We start from the raw sequence: 23,088 nt of genomic DNA, 5'->3' as shown, positions 1-23,088 counted from the left end.
TTTCTGGATGAGATAATATAAAGGATGCCATTCACACCCCGTCCTCCTAGTCAGGTGAAAGTAGGATAGCTAATATTTAAGCACGGAGAGATGGATGCAAGGACACGAGCCTAGTGGAATAATTTGGCCGCCATATTTTCGAGCATATTTTCACCATCCGAGACAATTTCTGTGGTGTCCCAAAGTCAAAAAATTCTGGTGCTTGAACTCACAGAAGCAAATTAGTGCTCCGATCACAGATATATCCGTTGATATTAGATTACTATCAATATGGCTTGGAAATATTACATTTCCATGCCATGTGATGTCCTTGGTATGCCAGAGACGTACAGTCTACCATTATCTTTTAGCGAGAAAACATACAGAGAATGTTTGTTCTTCCTGAAACTGTCGGCTCCTTGCTAATTTAATTACCTACTCTCAGTCGAGGCTGCCAGCTGTCCAGTGATATCGGACTTTTATTTATCTAATCCATAACACAACCCTTAACGAGAAGCCTAAGAAGCACAATCCGCAGACTATACGTTTAGCTGTAAAAATAGTTTTGAAAACGTCAAAAGCCATGAACCTGAGTAAGCTTAAAATACGGATTTGGAATTAGAAGTGTTTTTTGCAATTATGGCTGCAAGTTTATGGAGAATTTATAGACTCCACAGTTTTCTGATATTTTAGTGGCAGATCGGGCAGCAAACATCGCGTTCTCTGTGTTCTTTGAAGAGATTACAAATGAGGAGAAATGGTCGTTTTGGCACTCAGCCCTCTAATTTATGATAAGTAGCTCTCCTTTTTTAATTATTTCATGCTTATTCCAACTGTTCCTGCTTTGTAACTATTGTACACAAACACATAATATTGGATTATACATGGAAAAAGGGCTTTATATAATTAATGTTTATATTAAAGTTACTAATTAAAAGATTATCAGCCATTAACTGGCCATGCTGTCATTAGTAAGGTATGAAACTCCTCTTTTTTCTAGAGGCCATCGAGAAGACAGGCGTCGTTCACCCTTTACGCTCTAGTCCGCTACTCCTCCATGTCCTATCATCCGCGATGCCTCCTACGGTCATAATTGTGCCAAAGAAACCACGGAAAACTGGAGCGCTAAGGCTACTTTGCTCATACATACAGCATAGAAGATGAGAGAATGGTGATGCTACAGTGACCTTCCGAGGATTTGCATCTCAATGATATATCTTAAAAGTCAGATCAACGGGGTTCCATGGCTACCGGATCCCAAGAACTGGGGTGGCTACCCCATTCTTAATAGAAAGGTGTGTCTGTGAGGCCATATTTCATAAAAATGGATGTTTCATTTATCTTGGTAGAAAGGATCGATGATCGTCCCCTTAGTCTAGTTGATAAAAGGATCGATGATCGTCCCCTTAGTCTAGTTGATAAAAGGATCGATGATCGTCCCCTTAGTCTAGTTGATAAAAGGATCGATGATCGTCTCCTTAGTCTATTTGATAAAAGGTTCGATGGTCGTCCCCTTAGTCTAGTTGATAAAAGGATCGATGATCGTCCCCTTAGTCTAGTTGATAAAAGGATCGATGATCGTCCCCTTAGTCTAGTTGATAAAAGGATCGATGATCGTCCCCTTAGTCTAGTTGATAAAAGGATCGATGATCATCCCCTTAGTCTAGTTGATAAAAGGATCGATGATCGTCCCCTTAGTCTAGTTGATAAAATGATCGATGATCGTCCCCTTAGTCTAGTTGATAAAAGGATCGATGATCGTCTCCTTAGTCTAGTTGATAAAAGGATCAATGATCGTCCCCTTAGTTTAGTTGATAAAAGGATCGATGATCGTCCCCTTAGTCTAGCTGATAAAAGGATCGATGATCGTCCCCTTAGTCTAGCTGATAAAATGATCGATGATCGTCCCCTTAGTCTAGTTGATAGGCCGTAAAAACTTGATTTTGCCTTCCCTATTCCACCTTCCAAAAAAAGATAAAAGGGGGTAGCCCACGGCCTTTCTTAAATTATATTTTGCAATGTAAAATTAAAAAACAGCCTGTACTCACCTCTGAAGCTGGCACTGTAGCGCCCCCACCGCCGCAGGGCCGAGGGGTACCCGGTACCGGGCCTCTGGGTCTCTGCTCTGGGGTTGTCATGGCGGCTAGGCCCCGGTCCGTGACCCTGCCGTGGGGCGCACAGTGAATGATAGGGGTGGATGATGGTGGTGGTGGTGCGGTGCAGTAAATAACGAGGACACCAGGTTGCAGTCTCTTTACCTCTTTACTGAAGATCTCTGAGTCCACAGTCCAGAATACGGTCCACCAGGCTGCGCAAGTCCGGCCGGTCCGATGGCACCTCCAGAGTTCTCCTCACAGGTGGAAATCGGTGCCTTCCTTCTAGCGCTATGTGTTGTGGTCCTTCCCTGCTGTGCTTACGGAAAGTCCCCACAACCGTTGTGTCTGTTTCTTAAGTTCCCTCACAACTCGATTAAATGATGTTCTTCTAATCCTCCGTCCCTCCCTGATGTTCTGGTTGGGACGGCACCCGTTTGACCGGTAGGCTCGGAGCTCTTCCGGGACCCTAGAGTCGCCCCTCTCCACAAGGTGCCCCCCAAGACTTCATAGGTGATTTGTGTGAGACAGCCCGCCTTAGACTGACTGTCCTGCCGCTGTTTAGAGTATTGCTTGAAGCTGAATGTTATAATACTCCCTCGGCGTTCCGGCCACCGGTAGTGCGCCTCAGTAGGGTGTTGCTCCGGTCTTACAGCACGACCCCTACTGGTATTCTCCTATTGCGTGATCTCGTTTCTCACTCAGCACAATCTATCTCGCTTCTAGTCCTTTCTCGGGCACCGCCGCTTCCCGGAGCAGGCACGGTCCCTTTACGTTCTTTCCAATGCCAAGCCTCTGTCAGGATCCCACCCCTGACAGAGACCCTACTGTATCTTCCCCCACAACACCCTCTGCCACAAGGTGTTGCCTGGTTCCAACCCAGTCAGCTTTCTGATCTAACTTCCTGCCTGACCCCCAGTTTACCCACTATGGTGGGGAGTGGCCTAATGAATAGAACCCTTAGCTCCCCCCGGAGGCCCGGCTGTGAAATGTATTGGTGTCTGTGATACCTGATCAGATGAACTCCTTCAGTGCCATCAGACGCACCGTAGCTCCCCATAGTGGCGGAGCCACAGTACTGCAACGACCAGGACTCTGGGGCGCTGCACTCCCCCCTGGTTAAACACAGTACTCCAGGACTGGGAAGAAAACAACAATACAAGTTAGCAAAAAGACATACAGTTTTGTTGAGTGCAATAACGATAAGTATACTTGAACAGGCTTCCCTTTATGGGAGGTAAGGTCACTTGAACGTTACAAACATGGTTAACATTATAAATTACAGGTTATAAATAACTCCTGTTACCCAACCGGGTATTCTACTAAGTGCAAAATTGTTGAACAATAATTTAACTTTGCCTTTAAGGACATACACTCTTTATCCACTAAAGACCTTCTTATAATCACATTATAAGGCAATTTAACTTTTTTTTTTTTTTCATTCTCCTTCTTTAAATCTGCAGGACCGCCTGTCCTATCGGCACCAGACCTACTGCCTCTCCTTTCAGTTACAGGACCGCCCCGTTCAGCCAGGGCCTACTGCCTTTTCAACTACTATACACAGTATAGAACATAACATTACTTTCAGTTTAAGAGCACTAAGTCATCTCTACATGACTCCTATGAGGACTCAGGGTTTACCTTCTATCCTAACTATCTATCAGCATTATCAAAAACATTTTCTATTGAACATTAAGCCTTCTCATTATCTTTCTTCCTTTCATGCATGCTGGACACCACGTCTATCCCTACGGGTCCACTGCATCCTTCTTCTATCTTTCACCTTTTACTTCTCAGAGCACATCATCGGTATTTCTTCACATTTAACTAATTAAACACATATAACTTTCTCATGTAGACATTATCATCACTTTCTTTGGTCAAGACATTATTGCTTCCACTCTTAAGCAATATCACGGTCTAAATGCAACAAATGAACATCCCCTTTAAGAGGGGACCAAGTCTCTATGAGGTAGCATTTCTTCTCAAGCTACCAGTCCATACTCAGCAAAGGTTCCAGTGTGGTATCTTCACAAAGAGTCCTTTTTGAAGTAAAACCAGTAGGGAGCGCCTTTAATAAGGTGCAAACTATGTACAAGAAGTTCGGATCATGCACTGTTCATGATTTCAGCAGTTCTAGAAACTTGTACAAATAAAACTTTAGAAAAATCAAACAAAAGCAAAACAATAGGGATCCCAGGTCCACAGCAGGATCCCCTTTAGAGTTAACCCTGAACGGGTTTAGCAGAACAACAGGAAAACAACCCAACAGTTAAGAAACTATGTATATTCTCATGGTATCGAGGTTTATTCTTCCAAGTCTGGGGGCGGCTTCTGCGAGTACCGGTCTCCCCCCGCCACCACATAGAGGGCGTCTGCACCCTGGATAGGGGTCTGGGTACTCACGGTTCTCCTTGGAGTGATGGCCCGCAGACATTTGGCGCACAGTGAGATCGGGGCAATGACCGCCGGCCTTGGTGAATCATCAGAGGATGGTACTGTCACTTCCGGCTTGTATTTGCGCACATGCAGGGCATACCACCCCTTATCCCCCCAGTGGCGGGTGTACCGAACCCGGTCTCCTGGGTAAAGATCCTGGCCTGGGTGTCCCTCAATGAGGTGCGCCTCTACATCCCGCCGGTTTACAAACACTTCCAAGGCAAGACCGGGCTCCTTAATGAAGCCCCAACCTCCCTGCAGCCGGAAGGTGTTGATCACGCCATAGCGCTGCGGGCCCCAGTTCTCTTCAGCAACCTGCCTGACTTGGGCTTTCTTCTGAAGGTCCTTCTCTCGCTCAGCCTGACTCCGGAGCTCCTTCTTGCGGGCCCACTCTTCCTCTTGCTGGCGCAGCTGTTGGCGGTACTCCCTCTGGCGGATGACCTCGATACTCTCCCCCTCCTCCTGGGCATCCCCTGGAAACCCCATCAGATTGGTAGTGGCCGCGCGGGTCCATTTAAAGGTTACCCATTCTCCCTGGAGCTGCGTGGGTTGTTTGATGGGCCGTAGGGGGCGATCGGCCGTCTGCAGAGTTTCCCAGGGCCTCTCGCATTCAAGACGGCTACACACTCGCCCGGGTGGTCGTGGTGGGGGTGAGTCTACATCCACCAGCAGGGGCTCTTCAATCGCCACGCCGGGATCGGCGCAGTTACCTGCTTCCGATGCATCTCCGGTGCCGGCCTCCTCCGTTGTCGGCTGCAGGACCAATACCTGGTGCGGGTGCGGCTCCTCGCCAGGGGTGGTTGCTCGCTGGCACAGACTCCGGAACTGCCGGCACAGCTCCTCCACTTCCGCCCCGAGGATTTCCTGATTAGCGCAGCCTGGTAAGGACTCCGCCGGCTCCCATTGGTAGAACCTGGCACAGGTCTTCTCTCCCTCTCCGGGGTGACTTCCGCGCTCCATGCTGCCAATCGGATTCTGCCTCGTGGCCTCCAGAGGCTCTTGCCCCTCCCCGTCCGGAGGGCGGCCTTTCTCTCCTCCACCATCCCACACTAGGAGGCGGGCCCTTCTCCTTGATGGGCATATTCTCTGGACATAGTAATATCTGTGAGGGGCGGGTTCCATCTTCGCGCCACTCTTCCAAGCTACGCCCACGAGGACACGCCCCATGCTCCCTGCGCGCCACATAGTGTTATAATGGCGGCGGTTTTGGCGGGGAATGTCGTAACATAGTCTTTGCAACATAGTACAGTCCTAGCACAATGAACCACAGTTCCAAGGCACACATGACCTGATTCTTCAGGCTTAAGTAGATCCTGTTCGTGACGCCAAGTTGTAGCGCCCCCACCGCCGCAGGGCCGAGGGGTACCCGGTACCGGGCCTCTGGGTCTCTGCTCTGGGGTTGTCACGGCGGCTAGGCCCCGGTCCGTGACCCTGCCGTGGGGCGCACAGTGAATGATAGGGGTGGATGATGGTGGTGGTGGTGCGGTGCAGTAAATAACGAGGACACCAGGTTGCAGTCTCTTTACCTCTTTACTGAAGATCTCTGAGTCCACAGTCCAGAATACGGTCCACCAGGCTGCGCAAGTCCGGCCGGTCCGATGGCACCTCCAGAGTTCTCCTCACAGGTGGAAATCGGTGCCTTCCTTCTAGCGCTATGTGTTGTGGTCCTTCCCTGCTGTGCTTACGGAAAGTCCCCACAACCGTTGTGTCTGTTTCTTAAGTTCCCTCACAACTCGATTAAATGATGTTCTTCTAATCCTCCGTCCCTCCCTGATGTTCTGGTTGGGACGGCACCCGTTTGACCGGTAGGCTCGGAGCTCTTCCGGGACCCTAGAGTCGCCCCTCTCCACAAGGTGCCCCCCAAGACTTCATAGGTGATTTGTGTGAGACAGCCCGCCTTAGACTGACTGTCCTGCCGCTGTTTAGAGTATTGCTTGAAGCTGAATGTTATAATACTCCCTCGGCGTTCCGGCCACCGGTAGTGCGCCTCAGTAGGGTGTTGCTCCGGTCTTACAGCACGACCCCTACTGGTATTCTCCTATTGCGTGATCTCGTTTCTCACTCAGCACAATCTATCTCGCTTCTAGTCCTTTCTCGGGCACCGCCGCTTCCCGGAGCAGGCACGGTCCCTTTACGTTCTTTCCAATGCCAAGCCTCTGTCAGGATCCCACCCCTGACAGAGACCCTACTGTATCTTCCCCCACAACACCCTCTGCCACAAGGTGTTGCCTGGTTCCAACCCAGTCAGCTTTCTGATCTAACTTCCTGCCTGACCCCCAGTTTACCCACTATGGTGGGGAGTGGCCTAATGAATAGAACCCTTAGCTCCCCCCGGAGGCCCGGCTGTGAAATGTATTGGTGTCTGTGATACCTGATCAGATGAACTCCTTCAGTGCCATCAGACGCACCGTAGCTCCCCATAGTGGCGGAGCCACAGTACTGCAACGACCAGGACTCTGGGGCGCTGCACTCCCCCCTGGTTAAACACAGTACTCCAGGACTGGGAAGAAAACAACAATACAAGTTAGCAAAAAGACATACAGTTTTGTTGAGTGCAATAACGATAAGTATACTTGAACAGGCTTCCCTTTATGGGAGGTAAGGTCACTTGAACGTTACAAACATGGTTAACATTATAAATTACAGGTTATAAATAACTCCTGTTACCCAACCGGGTATTCTACTAAGTGCAAAATTGTTGAACAATAATTTAACTTTGCCTTTAAGGACATACACTCTTTATCCACTAAAGACCTTCTTATAATCACATTATAAGGCAATTTAACTTTTTTTTTTTTTTCATTCTCCTTCTTTAAATCTGCAGGACCGCCTGTCCTATCGGCACCAGACCTACTGCCTCTCCTTTCAGTTACAGGACCGCCCCGTTCAGCCAGGGCCTACTGCCTTTTCAACTACTATACACAGTATAGAACATAACATTACTTTCAGTTTAAGAGCACTAAGTCATCTCTACATGACTCCTATGAGGACTCAGGGTTTACCTTCTATCCTAACTATCTATCAGCATTATCAAAAACATTTTCTATTGAACATTAAGCCTTCTCATTATCTTTCTTCCTTTCATGCATGCTGGACACCACGTCTATCCCTACGGGTCCACTGCATCCTTCTTCTATCTTTCACCTTTTACTTCTCAGAGCACATCATCGGTATTTCTTCACATTTAACTAATTAAACACATATAACTTTCTCATGTAGACATTATCATCACTTTCTTTGGTCAAGACATTATTGCTTCCACTCTTAAGCAATATCACGGTCTAAATGCAACAAATGAACATCCCCTTTAAGAGGGGACCAAGTCTCTATGAGGTAGCATTTCTTCTCAAGCTACCAGTCCATACTCAGCAAAGGTTCCAGTGTGGTATCTTCACAAAGAGTCCTTTTTGAAGTAAAACCAGTAGGGAGCGCCTTTAATAAGGTGCAAACTATGTACAAGAAGTTCGGATCATGCACTGTTCATGATTTCAGCAGTTCTAGAAACTTGTGCAAATAAAACTTTAGAAAAATCAAACAAAAGCAAAACAATAGGGATCCCAGGTCCACAGCAGGATCCCCTTTAGAGTTAACCCTGAACGGGTTTAGCAGAACAACAGGAAAACAACCCAACAGTTAAGAAACTATGTATATTCTCATGGTATTGAGGTTTATTCTTCCAAGTCTGGGGGCGGCTTCCGCGAGTACCGGTCTCCCCCCGCCACCACATAGAGGGCGTCTGCACCCTGGATAGGGGTCTGGGTACTCACGGTTCTCCTTGGAGTGATGGCCCGCAGACATTTGGCGCACAGTGAGATCGGGGCAATGACCGCCGGCCTTGGTGAATCATCAGAGGATGGTACTGTCACTTCCGGCTTGTATTTGCGCACATGCAGGGCATACCACCCCTTATCCCCCCAGTGGCGGGTGTACCGAACCCGGTCTCCTGGGTAAAGATCCCGGCCTGGGTGTCCCTCAATGAGGTGCGCCTCTACATCCCGCCGGTTTACAAACACTTCCAAGGCAAGACCGGGCTCCTTAATGAAGCCCCAACCTCCCTGCAGCCGGAAGGTGTTGATCACGCCATAGCGCTGCGGGCCCCAGTTCTCTTCAGCAACCTGCCTGACTTGGGCTTTCTTCTGAAGGTCCTTCTCTCGCTCAGCCTGACGCCGGAGCTCCTTCTTGCGGGCCCACTCTTCCTCTTGCTGGCGCAGCTGTTGGCGGTACTCCCTCTGGCGGATGACCTCGATACTCTCCCCCTCCTCCTGGGCATCCCCTGGAAACCCCATCAGATTGGTAGTGGCCGCGCGGGTCCATTTAAAGGTTACCCATTCTCCCTGGAGCTGCGTGGGTTGTTTGATGGGCCGTAGGGGGCGATCGGCCGTCTGCAGAGTTTCCCAGGGCCTCTCGCATTCAAGACGGCTACACACTCGCCCGGGTGGTCGTGGTGGGGGTGAGTCTACATCCACCAGCAGGGGCTCTTCAATCGCCACGCCGGGATCGGCGCAGTTACCTGCTTCCGATGCATCTCCGGTGCCGGCCTCCTCCGTTGTCGGCTGCAGGACCAATACCTGGTGCGGGTGCGGCTCCTCGCCAGGGGTGGTTGCTCGCTGGCACAGACTCCGGAACTGCCGGCACAGCTCCTCCACTTCCGCCCCGAGGATTTCCTGATTAGCGCAGCCTGGTAAGGACTCCGCCGGCTCCCATTGGTAGAACCTGGCACAGGTCTTCTCTCCCTCTCCGGGGTGACTTCCGCGCTCCATGCTGCCAATCGGATTCTGCCTCGTGGCCTCCAGAGGCTCTTGCCCCTCCCCGTCCGGAGGGCGGCCTTTCTCTCCTCCACCATCTCACACTAGGAGGCGGGCCCTTCTCCTTGATGGGCATATTCTCTGGACATAGTAATATCTGTGAGGGGCGGGTTCCATCTTCGCGCCACTCTTCCAAGCTACGCCCACGAGGACACGCCCCATGCTCCCTGCGCGCCACATAGTGTTATAATGGCGGCGGTTTTGGCGGGGAATGTCGTAACATAGTCTTTGCAACATAGTACAGTCCTAGCACAATGAACCACAGTTCCAAGGTACACATAACCTGATTCTTCAGGCTTAAGTAGATCCTGTTCGTGACGCCAAGTTGTAGCGCCCCCACCGCCGCAGGGCCGAGGGGTACCCGGTACCGGGCCTCTGGGTCTCTGCTCTGGGGTTGTCACGGCGGCTAGGCCCCGGTCCGTGACCCTGCCGTGGGGCGCACAGTGAATGATAGGGGTGGATGATGGTGGTGGTGGTGCGGTGCAGTAAATAACGAGGACACCAGGTTGCAGTCTCTTTACCTCTTTACTGAAGATCTCTGAGTCCACAGTCCAGAATACGGTCCACCAGGCTGCGCAAGTCCGGCCGGTCCGATGGCACCTCCAGAGTTCTCCTCACAGGTGGAAATCGGTGCCTTCCTTCTAGCGCTATGTGTTGTGGTCCTTCCCTGCTGTGCTTACGGAAAGTCCCCACAACCGTTGTGTCTGTTTCTTAAGTTCCCTCACAACTCGATTAAATGATGTTCTTCTAATCCTCCGTCCCTCCCTGATGTTCTGGTTGGGACGGCACCCGTTTGACCGGTAGGCTCGGAGCTCTTCCGGGACCCTAGAGTCGCCCCTCTCCACAAGGTGCCCCCCAAGACTTCATAGGTGATTTGTGTGAGACAGCCCGCCTTAGACTGACTGTCCTGCCGCTGTTTAGAGTATTGCTTGAAGCTGAATGTTATAATACTCCCTCGGCGTTCCGGCCACCGGTAGTGCGCCTCAGTAGGGTGTTGCTCCGGTCTTACAGCACGACCCCTACTGGTATTCTCCTATTGCGTGATCTCGTTTCTCACTCAGCACAATCTATCTCGCTTCTAGTCCTTTCTCGGGCACCGCCGCTTCCCGGAGCAGGCACGGTCCCTTTACGTTCTTTCCAATGCCAAGCCTCTGTCAGGATCCCACCCCTGACAGAGACCCTACTGTATCTTCCCCCACAACACCCTCTGCCACAAGGTGTTGCCTGGTTCCAACCCAGTCAGCTTTCTGATCTAACTTCCTGCCTGACCCCCAGTTTACCCACTATGGTGGGGAGTGGCCTAATGAATAGAACCCTTAGCTCCCCCCGGAGGCCCGGCTGTGAAATGTATTGGTGTCTGTGATACCTGATCAGATGAACTCCTTCAGTGCCATCAGACGCACCGTAGCTCCCCATAGTGGCGGAGCCACAGTACTGCAACGACCAGGACTCTGGGGCGCTGCAGCACTATTCCAGTGATGTCGGCACCGGGTGGTCTGGGGCTTGCGTGATGTTACATCATCACATGAGCCCTGCCACCAATCAGTGGCCGCTAATGGGCCACTTCACTCCCACTTTCTTCGGACCTAACTGACATCTGGAGGTAGAGAGAGCAGCAGCGGTTCTCACTTCTTTCGGATATCAATTTCGTCCAAAGGAAGGGAGCATGAAATGGCCGCTGATTGGCTGCAAGGCTCACAATGTGACGCGAGCCTCGAACGACCCGGCGCTGACATTTCTGAAGCATTGACACTGGAGGTGTGCAAAGTGCTAGTGCAGGCGCATGCACATTCTGGCTGTGGGTGTGTTCCGACTCCTAGTTCTTGCCTGTCTTTAGCATCTGCTTGAGCGGCAGGGGTGGTAAAGTGAGCAGACAGTGTGCGCTTGTCACAATGCCCTCTCTTTCTCACTTAAGACGCTTCTGGGTGCATCGAGCGCTGGTCGCAGACACAAAGCGTCAAAACGCGCCCGGAGCCACGTGTGTGCTCACCCATACTGGCACTTGGTCCGCGCCTCTGCACTCCTCCAGTGTCAGGGCTCAAGAGCCAACACATGGACTGATTTTAGGCAACGCTTGCTCTTACCAAGAGAAGGAACTGGCTTTAATATGCAAATAGTAGGGTGTAACGTTCTCGAAAGCATAAGCCATGCCAAGGATGCTCCAAAGTGCCCTCATTTGCATGTTAAATAAAAGTAGATTTTTTTATTAGCAAATATTAAGTTAAACTGTATAGTCCTAGTCGTCCTTTTATAGGGCATATGTCCTCTATATAAATGTTTATGTGGTTTAATTGGAATTTTACTAAAGTAAATAGGAAAATATAGAGGGGTATTCCCCTCTACAAGATCCTATCCCAATATGTAGTAGATATAATGATAATTATTATATTAGCAAATACTTCAAATTAGAAATGTAGTATAGTTTTTCTGATTTGCTCTGTCTTTTTCCTCATGTGCAGGCATTGCAGGACCTTAGGTATCCATGGTTATAACCACTGATCTAGTGACAGCAAATTGCTAGTGGTCGTAACCATGGCTACCTAAGGTCCTGCAATGCCTGCACATGAGGAAAAAGACATAGCAAATCAGAAAAACTATACTACATTTCAAATTTGAAGTATTTGCTAATATAATTATTATTATTACACCTTGTACATATTGGGATAGGATCTTGGAGATGGGAATACCCCTTTAACACCTTACTTTTACCATTCCAGTGATTCACAAGGCATCTCACGGTCACCGCTATGCCTGTAGTGTACCTTGAAAATTGCAAAGAATTGAAAAATTGTAGAAATATGACAATATTGGAAATAACTATGTGAAAACTCTGCTCATATGTAAAAAAAAAAACAACATTACGATCTGCTACAACCTAAGCATGCTGCTAAATATTCAACTGGACGAGCAGGAAGTTCTCGCAGAGAAGCGGTTGACCTTCACATAACATAAAGGGCCCTTTTGTGTTCTGATACAGTCCTTGTAAGCAGGTAGCTCAGTACAGGTGAGTGTGAGGAGGATATGTTCCAGTGGCACTGGCATTAAATAAAAGGGGGCTATCTCCCATCATTTATTCTATCACCCAATGACTGGTACAGGAACATTTTTTGGCAGACCAGACCTTCTATGTATGACCATTATTATACTATGATCTTTTTCATACTGCAAGATGGCCACCGGACAAGTCCTTGAGGGGAGATATGTGTTATCGCGGCTATTAGCTGCAGTGATTTGAGCTCGGAAGCATGCTCCAGCACCTATAGTGCTGAGAGAGTTATTAGGCCATTCCAGGGGCCTAATAAATGGAAAACAAGTAGGTGGGAAGGAGTACTTACAGGTGTACAATCGTTCTGTGCCGGTGGGAGCAGTACTGAATTGTCTGTGTGACGTTCTGATATCTGAGAATCCACTAAAATAAATAATAATATATTCATATGTAATCAAAAGCTGCCCGGTGGTGGGCAATTCATGTCCCCTGCGTTTCTGTGTAACACGATGACCTCAGCTGTCACAAGTTGTTCATTTCCACCCTAATTAAGATCCTATTTTAAACCACGTTAATTAGCTTTTTTTTTGCCATGTGACCTAATTAACAACTCTTCAATTATTGCATCTGCAAGATAAAAAAACAATTACGGAGTTTTGAGAATAGAGACAAGGACGTGACGGCCCAAGTAGTTTCTTTTTCGTATAACAAGTGGGCAGTGTGTCGTCTCCTGTATCGATATTAGTGAAGCTGTCATTATTGCACGTCACTCTCCATTCTTTCCATTCTTTAATGTAACGCTGTGCAGCAGAATAGGTGTGGGCTATACTTAATGGATTACATAATGTTTCTGTTGGCAGAGAGCGTTGGCTCCATGTTGCTCATTTATCTTTGTCAATGCAATCGGAAGTTTGCACTGCAACAAAAAAATGGCACTGACTCAGCTCAGGGCGAGCTCATGAGTGACGCGGTCAGAAGCTTTGGGTCACGGTACATAATAAAGTCATAAGTATTTCTAAGTTCCATGATTGATAAAAAATTCTATATCTAAATGTAGAGTTACTCACCTGTCCCGGATCCATGCCTTGCTTCCCTCACCCTGGTCCGCTAGACTCTGTAGTGCTCCTGGTTGGGCTTTGGAGATGAACTGGCGTGCTCCCTCCTGGGCCTATATAATGCTCACAAGACACAGATCTGTGTCTTTGTATTAAGACTTCAGTGTTTCTAGACTCTGGCTCACTCTACGCACCTTGACTGGCTCAGCTGCTGTCTGCAGTGTCCTGGACATCTCCTGATTGCCAGGGTGTGGTCTCATGGACATCTCCCACCTGCCAGCAGTTTCCAACATTACGCCTGCTTGCCTTTTTCATCCTGGATGTCTCCCAACTGCCAGTGGTTTCCAGCATCCTGCTTGCCTTCCTGTGGCCTCCTAGGCGTCTCTCACCTACTTGCCTGTGGCCTCCTGGATGTGTCCCACCTGCCAGTGGCTTCCATCATTCTGCCTGCCTTCCTGCGGTCTCCTGGACACCTCCCGCCTGTTTGCCTGTGGTCTCCTGCACGTTTCAGCATCCCACTGGCCTTCCTGTGGTCTCCTGGACATCTCTCGCCTGCTTGCCTGTGGTCTCCTGGATGTTTCTCACTTGCCTGTGGTCTCCCGGACGTCTCTCGCTTGCATGCCTGTGGTCTCCTGGATGCCTCTTGCTTGCTTGCCTGTGGTCTCCTGGACGTCTCTCGATTGCTTGGCTGTGGTCTCCTGGATGTCTCTTGCTTGCTTGCCTGTGGTCTCCTGGACGTCTCTCGCTTGCATGCCTGTGGTCTCCTGGACGTCTCTCGCTTATTTGCCTGTGGTCTCCTGGATGCCTCTCGCTTGCTTGCCTGTGGTCTCCTGGATGTCTCTCGCTTGCTTGCCTGTGGTCTCCTGGACGTCTCTCGCTTGCTTGCCTGTGGTGCCTGTGGTATCCTGGATGTCTCTCGCTTGCTTGCCTGTGGTCTCCTGGACGTCCCTCGCTTGCTTGCCTGTGGTATCCTGGACATCTCTCGCTTGCTTGCCTGTTGTATCCTGGACATCTCTCGCTTACTTTCCTGTGGTCTCCTGGACATCTCGCTTGCTTGCCTGTTGTCTCCTGGATGTATCTTGCTTCCTTGCCTGTGGTCTCCTGGATGTTTCCCACCTGCTGCTTGCCTGTGGTCTCCTGGACCTTGACCTTCTCAGCTCCTCTTTGCAGCCTCCTGTACATTTCTCACCTGCCATCGGATTCCTGTCCCAGGTGTCCAGTAACTCTGCTACCTGCCCCAGGTGTCCAGTAACTCTGCTACCTGTCCCAGGTGTTCAGTAACTCTGCTACCTGCCCCAGGTGTTCACTAACTCTGCTACCTGTCCCAGGTATTCAGTAACTCTGCTACCTGCCCCAGGTGTCCAGGAACTCTGCTACCTGCCGCAGGTGTTCACTCTACTACCTGCCCCAGGTGTCCAGTAACTCTGCTACCTGCCCCAGGGGTTCAGAAACTCTGCTACCTGCCGCAGGTGTTCACTCTACTACCTATCCCAGGTGTTCAGTAACTCTGCTACCTGCCCCAGGTGTCCAGTAACTCTGCTACCTGTCCCAGGTGTTCAGTAACTCTGCTACCTGTCTGTGGTTTCCAGAACTTTATTAAACTCCTTGTTTGCATTCTGCATGTCCGTGTTCTGCGTGCTCCACCTAGCTGCGTGCTCATCTGGACCCTGGGCTTAGAGGATAACCGTTTAACCCCGCTGTACGCCTTGTCCTTCCTCTTGGATTGATCTTCATGATGGTGGTATCTTCTACATACTGTATCACAGGGAAGCAGAAACTGCCACTGATACATCGTTCCAAGGTTTCCGCAGCGTTATGCCGGTCTTGTTATACCTCCCCATGGAAACGCCTTTTTATCGTAAGGATCTTCAGTATGGAGTGCCATAATATTTGCTGCTCCTTCACTCTACTTTACACATTAAACCTATGAGTGCTCTCCCTGTAGGACATTAAGATAAACTCACACTATTAATTCGCCTTGTGTATGTTCCAACACGGATTCTCAATAAACCGTGAGGCAGACGACACAGGTCTGGTCTGTATAAGCCGACAACCTAATCAGATGAAAGGTTTCCATAATAAATCTTCTCTTATACAAACTCTTTTAAAGTGGATATATTTGATGGAAATTCTTAAATGGGGACGGTACATTTTATTTTTATTTTTTTTTTACATTTTTTCTTGTGTTACAGAATGAATAGAAATGTTCCCTGGAGGACCTGCCTAAATACTTTTACTTAACCTACTTTTTTGTTGTCACATGAAATTGTCAAAATCACATGAACTTCATGCGCTTAGTAACCGTTTGAATGCAAGATAAGATAAGTTATACCAATGCATGAGAAAAAGCATCATTTGTACAAAAATATAAACTGGTCTCATAGATTAAGCATATTAATGGGGTTCTTCGGGATTAAGGAGTTGTAAATTATCTGGAAAACATTGCTTTTTTTTTTTCAAAACCAGTGCCACGGTTGTGCACAGGATGTGCTTGGAATTGCAGCTTCTCACTGCTTTGAATTCAAGCAGTAATATTACATTTCACCATAGACAGGTGTGGCGCTGTTTACGGAAAAAAATGACTGAGTGCTGTCAATTTCCACTATAGTTTTGGAGGACACCATCATTTTGTAAGTTCTCACCTAAAAGGAGGATTGGAATGGGACCTATCTTTCCAGAGGTTTCCAGCAGTTGCATGTTCTGCTCTTCGACATGTGCATGTGAAATTATCCATTGAAGAAAAATTGACTCTTTATTAATAAGTTTTAAAAGATGGACAATAGATGCATGTAACCCATGCTAGGTTAATATTACCAGGTTGTAAAAACCTTTTACAACAATTAAATCCAGAATTCAGTCTGTCTCTTGTTATGATGTTATAACCCTTCAAGCTAGTTGTGATACTTTTACAGAAGGCTTTTAAGGGAGTTCTGTTTGGGTGAGTACCCCAAATGCCCTTATATAATAAGATAATATATTGTGCTTCTAAAAGGTTGGAGTAGTCTTTGGTGGAAATGTAGAGCTGGCAGAAGAAAGCGGGAATACAAAGTTGTCAGTGGAAGGACTTTACTTTTAAGAAGCAACAAACTTGATAGTTTCAACAATCACACTGTTGTAAACAATTCGTATCGACAACTGAGTTTACACTTGTGACACTTTGCTAATACAAGCACCAGTCTGCTGGCAACTACTTCAGCAGCACATCCTTCGCCACAGTTTCTCTGTCCCTTCCTTGGCTATTCAGCACTTAATAAAGTGCTAAGCTGAACATACCCCTTCTCATGATCACCTTACCTCTCTTTGGCAGTATTGTCCTACAGAAGATTGTCTAGTCACTTTGCTTAGACTTACAGCTTATATATTTCTAATACAAGTGCCAGTCTGCTGGCAACTAGTTCAGCAGCACCTCCTTTACTCCGCTACAGTTTCTCTGTCCCTTTCTCAGCTGTTCAGCATGCAATCAAGTGCTGATCACAGCCCTACTCATGATCACCTTACCTCTCTTCGGCAGTAGTGTCCTATAGTAGACTTTCTAGTCTCTTTGCTTACATTTGCACCTTATATATTACCAGCTTTGAGGATACTCTAAAAAATAACTTTTATTTATAGCGATTAAAATCTAGTATATCCAATAAAGTGACAATAAATCAAGACACCCCTCATAATGTCAGGATATACAAGTCAGCATTAACCGCTTAGCACTGTCTCCATCAAATGGGATCAGCTGACAGCAAAACCCTTATCGGATTCATTAATTCCTGAACTTTAATAGTAAGACTAAGTGACATATAAAGCACCCTAGTGCATCAAAAGTGAAAGGGGAAAAAAAAGTGTGGATCTCGTCCATTTCATATGCAGGCAGCATCCGAGTCGCATCCATGTAGGTAGAAATGTTGTCTTTAGTCTACCCTGTCATGTCCCCTGCAAAGGCAGTACCCAAGTATGGCTTTTTCCCCAGAAAAAAAAAATCCCTCCCAACGCGTTTTTTTCTCCAGTGCATCAGCTAGGAGAGGCCCAGATTGCTCCAGAACACTATAGCAAAAAAAAGTGTCTCTGTGCTTATAAAGTGCCTTGTGTCTCAAAATATCCTAAGAATCCCACAGTGGTGTTCATTTCTTAGGGGTACAGAGTGCTGTCACCCCTTTAATCCAAAAGATGGGGAGATGCCTTAAAGTCTTAATAATGAGTGCTTCTCATCCCCACTTGATATCTATCCATAGCGCAAGCATCTTTCTGGGTGCAAAGTCTATTCAGCAAGTCTGCCCAAAACTGGGGGGAGAGTCCTTACTTTGACGACCTCATGATGCTACATAGCGCATTAAGGCGTATGCTAATGCTAACCTCTTCGATCCACCCATGTCACAAGCAACTCAGTGCAACACAATCACTTAAATTAGGGGTAACTTAGACTAGCGTACATATAATCCCTTAAAACAAAATTTTATTTCCAATAAATATAAAATCCTGACCCATAAAACTAATTTAGATATAACAAATATGAACAATAGGTCACTATCATATGTACCTATTCTGGTCCTATATACACCTACTGCTCACGCCTGCCTTACTGTGGGGGTTGGCACCCTAAGATACGATTTTTTGGCGCCCCCACTCCACGTCGGCTAGCCCTCTCTCCCCTATGGTATCCCTCACCTTACAGGTGGGAAAACAATGTAATATAGAGCAGTGGTGAAAACAACAGTAAATGACCAGATGTATGATATCTTGGACCTATATAGGTACCTCTACATAGTATAATAACGTACCCAAACACACCGCATTAGATACACTGGGATCACCTATATTAAATAAACAGCAATCTGAGATAATGGCCGTAATGGTCCAAAAATCAACTGGCAATATATTGGACAGATAGATAAACTGTCAAAACTTATGCCAGACAAGAAATCTCAGAACAGATAATTAGGGTCACTTAGCGTGTGTCGGTGTCTCCCCGACGCGTTTCCCCGTTTTCACGGTTCATCAGGAGGGAAATGATGCCGGATGCTCCATAGATGTAGGGCATGATGCCCTACATCTATGGAGCATCCGGCATCATTTCCCTCCTGATGAACCGTGAAAACGGGGAAACGCGTCGGGGAGACACCGACACACGCTAAGTGACCCTAATTATCTGTTCTGAGATTTCTTGTCTGGCATAAGTTTTGACAGTTTATCTATCTGTACAATATATTGCCAGTTGATTTTTGGACCATTACGGCCATTATCTCAGATTGCTGTTTATTTAATATAGGTGATCCCAGTGTATCTAATGCGGTGTGTTTGGGTACGTTATTATACTATGTAGAGGTACCTATATAGGTCCAAGATATCATACATCTGGTCATTTACTGTTGTTTTCACCACTGCTCTATATTACATTGTTTTCCCACCTGTAAGGTGAGGGATACCATAGGGGAGAGAGGGCTAGCCGACGTGGAGTGGGGGCGCCAAAAAATCGTATCTTAGGGTGCCAACCCCCACAGTAAGGCAGGCGTGAGCAGTAGGTGTATATAGGACCAGAATAGGTACATATGATAGTGACCTATTGTTCATATTTGTTATATCTAAATTAGTTTTATGGGTCAGGATTTTATATTTATTGGAAATAAAATTTTGTTTTAAGGGATTATATGTACGCAATTCTGATTTTGATTCCTGGATAGATTATATGCTTTTGAGGGTAACTTAGACTACTAAGTCGCTACTTTGCATGTTACATTTCCTGACCTGGGGTATGACTCTGACATCACTACTGACTCGCTTCACTTATGCAACACATCTCATGTACACTCACCGGCCACTTTATTAGGTACACCTGTCCAACTTCTTGTTAACACTTAATTTCTAATCAGCCAATCACATGGCGGCAACTCAGTGCATTTAGGCATGTAGACATGGTCAAGACAATCTCCTGCAGTTCAAACCGAGCATCAGTATGGGGAAGAAAGGTGATTTGAGTGCCTTTGAACGTGGCATGGTTGTTGGTGCCAGAAGGGCTGGTCTGAGTATTTCAGAAACTGCTGATCTACTGGGATTTTCACGCACAACCATCTCTAGGGTTTACAGAGAATGGTCCGAAAAAGAAAAAAAATCCAGTGAGCGGCAGTTCTGTGGGCGGAAATGCCTTGTTGATGCCAGAGGTCAGAGGAGAATGGGCAGACTGGTTCGAGCTGATAGAAAGGCAACAGTGACTCAAATCGCCACCCGTTACAACCAAGGTAGGCCTAAGAGCATCTCTGAACGCACAGTGCGTCGAACTTTGAGGCAGATGGGCTACAGCAGCAGAAGACCACACCGGGTACCTCTCCTTTCAGCTAAGAACAGGAAACTGAGGCTACAATTTGTACAAGCTCATCGAAATTGGACAGTAGAAGATTGGAAAAACGTTGCTTGGTCTGATGAGTCTCGATTTCTGCTGCGACATTCGGATGGTAGGGTCAGAATTTGGCATAAACAACATGAAAGCATGGATCCATCCTGCCTTGTATGGAGCATCTTTGGGATGTGCAGCCGACAAATCTGCGGCAACTGTGTGATGCCATCATGTCAATATGGACCAAAATCTCTGAGGAATGCTTCCAGCACCTTGTTGAATCTATGCCACGAAGAATTGAGGCAGTTCTGAAGGCAAAAGGGGGTCCAACCCGTTACTAGCATGGTGTACCTAATAAAGTGGCTGGTGAGTGTATATGTGGCACATTTGTCATCAATATTTTGCATCCCCTACATAGCATAATACCATAAGTAAATATCAGTATAATCTTACTGAACATAGCGAACAATAAGGGCATAATACATATTGCTGCCAGGACACAAAAAAAACACAATAAAATAGCAAATGGAATAAATATGGTGAAATAATGGCATTATGAATGTAGCGATAAAATAAATGATGTAACCAGGTGGTATTACCATTGCAGTAGTTAGCATCGAGGCTCATGTAATATCAGTTTCTGAAAATGACTACCATTACTATTCTAGTTTCACCCTACTGTTAGAATGAGGAGTGGCAAAACTGCTCAGAAATATGCAGATTCAGGAGTGGATGCTACAAAAACTCTGATGCCATTATAAAGGCAGCTACGATAATTGTTTTTTTTTTGTTTCCCCCAGACATCACAAATAATACAGCAAAACCACATCTATTCCTTTGTGGATTGCAATCCAGTTACTTTCCTGTGCGTTTTGCTGAGATGGGTTTAAAATAGGATTTTCCTCTTCTGTTTTTTTTTTCGGTTTTACTAATCTAGTTAAATAAATCAGATCCTATTGTTGCAGTTGTCTGGCTGTTCTGTGTCACCGAACAAAAGGTTAGAGAAAGGTTATAGTCTCATTAAAGCCTAAGGCCATGTGCACACGTTCAGGATTGTTAGCGTTTTTTTCGCGTTTTTTCGCTATAAAAACGTGATAAAAACGCGAAAAAAAACGCTTACATAAGCCTCCTATTATTTACAGGGTATTCCGCATTTTTTGTGCAAATGTTGCGATTTTTTCCGCGAAAAAATCGCATAGCGGAAAAAAAAGCAACATGTTCATTAAAAATGCGGAATTGCAGGGATTCCGCACACCTAGGGGTCCATTGATCTGCTTACTTCCCGCACGGGGCTGTGCACACCATGCGGGAAGTAAGCAGATTATATGCGGTTGGTACCCAGGGTGGAGGAGAGGAGACTCTCCTCCACGCACTGGGCACCATATAAGTGGTCAAAAAATAAGAAATAAAATAATAAACAGTCCTATACTCACCCTCGATGTATTCCCGCCTCCTCGCACGCTGCCGTTCGGTTCCTGTAGCTGGTGTGCGCTGAAGGACCTCGCCGAATGACGTCACTGTCCTGTGATTGGTCGTGAGCAGTCATGTGACCGCTCACGTGACCGTGACGTCACGGGAGGTCCTGTGCGCACAGACCAGCTAGAAGAGGAGCCGGACGGCCGCTGAGGAGATGTCTGGGTGAGTATAAGCATTTTTTTTATTTTTTTTATTATTTTTAAACATTCTATCTTTTACTATAGATGCTGCATAAGCTGCATCTATAGTAAAAAGTTGGTCACACTTGTCAAACGCTATGTTTGACAAGTGTGACCAACCTGTCAGTCAGTTTTCCAAGCGATGCTACAGATCGCTTGGAAAACTTTAGCATTCTGCAAGCTAATTACGCTTGCAGAATGCTAAAAAAACGCGAAAAAAACGGAAAAAAAACGCAAAAAAAAAATGCGGATTTCTTGCAGAAAATTTCCGGTTTTCTTCAGGAATTTTCTGCAAGAAATCCGCAACGTGTGCACATACCCTAAAAGTGTCCTAGATAACTGTAGGCTGATAGCTAGTCCTCCCAAATATTGTCCGTGCATGCTCAATTTGGCTGAGCATGCATACGATTTCATACAGAATAGGAATAGGTCACTTCCATACACCACTGGCGGCAGCTTATTTACCTTGGGAACTAAACGATTGGTTCTTGAATGTCTATTTGCCTGACCCTTCTCTCTTTCAGATGAAGATGGGGGCAACTCGGGACCCACCCATAGACTTTAGATGTTCAATTGCTCTAGTCAAAATCGTCAATCTAATGTGTATGGAGGCCTTTATAAACCTATTTCTTTATCTGTGTATAAAGGTAACAGTTTACATTTTTTCTAAGGTACTGTTCACACTATTTGTGACATCCAATTCGGATGCATTGTAAATCAGACTCTGATGAATTCTAATAGACCCCACTGACATAATGTGGCTCCTTTTTTTTCCAATTGACATATTTCTAATAGTAAAAATACGGATTTTTCTATTCTATTCATTATGCATGTAATATACTTTATCACCTTATTTTGCTTCTTTCTCTCCCAAGCACTATGCAGTGCTGTCCCAATATCCAGTTTATTCTCTTTTAAAAGTGCCTTTCAAACAATCTGTGTACAGGACTTTTCCTCTCTGGGCCTCTTTTGCCCCTGTACTCAGACAGGGAAATTCCAGTACACAGACTGAACACAGTTTACAGGATATTAGCTGAGCAGCAGTTGAAAGCGTCTTCTAAAGGAGCATGTGAAACAGCACTGCTGAATAATGTTAGGAAGAGAAGAAAGCAAAATTAGATAGCAGCTAGGGATGAGCGATCGTGCTCGGACAACGTCTTATACGAGCATGCTCTGGTGTTATCCAAGTATCTTGGGCGTGTTCGTATATTATGTTCGAGTCCCTGCGGCTGCATGATTTGTGGCTGTTTGACAGCCTTAACACATGTGGGGATTCCCTAACAAACAGGTAATCCTTACATGTGTTGAGGCTTTCTAACAGCTGCAAATATCACCTCAATCCTGTCTCTGACTTTCACTGTGCTGCTGTCAGCTCCTCTCTGGATTTCAGTGTCCAGCTGTCAGCTTGATCTCCTCTCTGAATCTCACTGTGCTGCTGTCACCTTAAGGTGAACCTGTCATTAAATTTGATTCAAAGAAAATATAGTTTGATTAGGCTGGTTTCACATTTGTGGCTGAGTCCGCAGCGTATCATCCGCAACCGCAAACGCATACAAAAATGCCTGCAAACGCATGATAACGCAGCGTTTTTTATCCGCATCAACTTACGCATGACGGCAAAAAAATGCTGCGTTTGCATGCGTTTTTACATGCGTTTGCGCTTTTTATGCGCATGCGTTTGATATTTCCAGGAGGGTGTGTCTCAATGGGCGTATCTAACTCAGTTCCTGGACATGCGCAGTCCGAAGAACGCAAGCGCA

General features: G+C 46.7%; 1 protein-coding gene across 1 annotated transcript in view; it reads right to left on the bottom strand.

The window, feature by feature from the left end:
* The window catches only part of SPTBN2 (spectrin beta, non-erythrocytic 2), a 183,006-nt gene that overhangs the window by 128,957 nt on the left and 30,961 nt on the right, over positions 1–23,088 (bottom strand). The gene's annotated exons all lie outside the window — the stretch shown is intronic.

Source organism: Ranitomeya variabilis, chromosome 2, assembly GCF_051348905.1.
Source record: "Ranitomeya variabilis isolate aRanVar5 chromosome 2, aRanVar5.hap1, whole genome shotgun sequence".
NCBI lineage: Eukaryota > Metazoa > Chordata > Amphibia > Anura > Dendrobatidae > Ranitomeya > Ranitomeya variabilis.
This window is presented reverse-complemented; position numbering and strand designations above follow the sequence as displayed.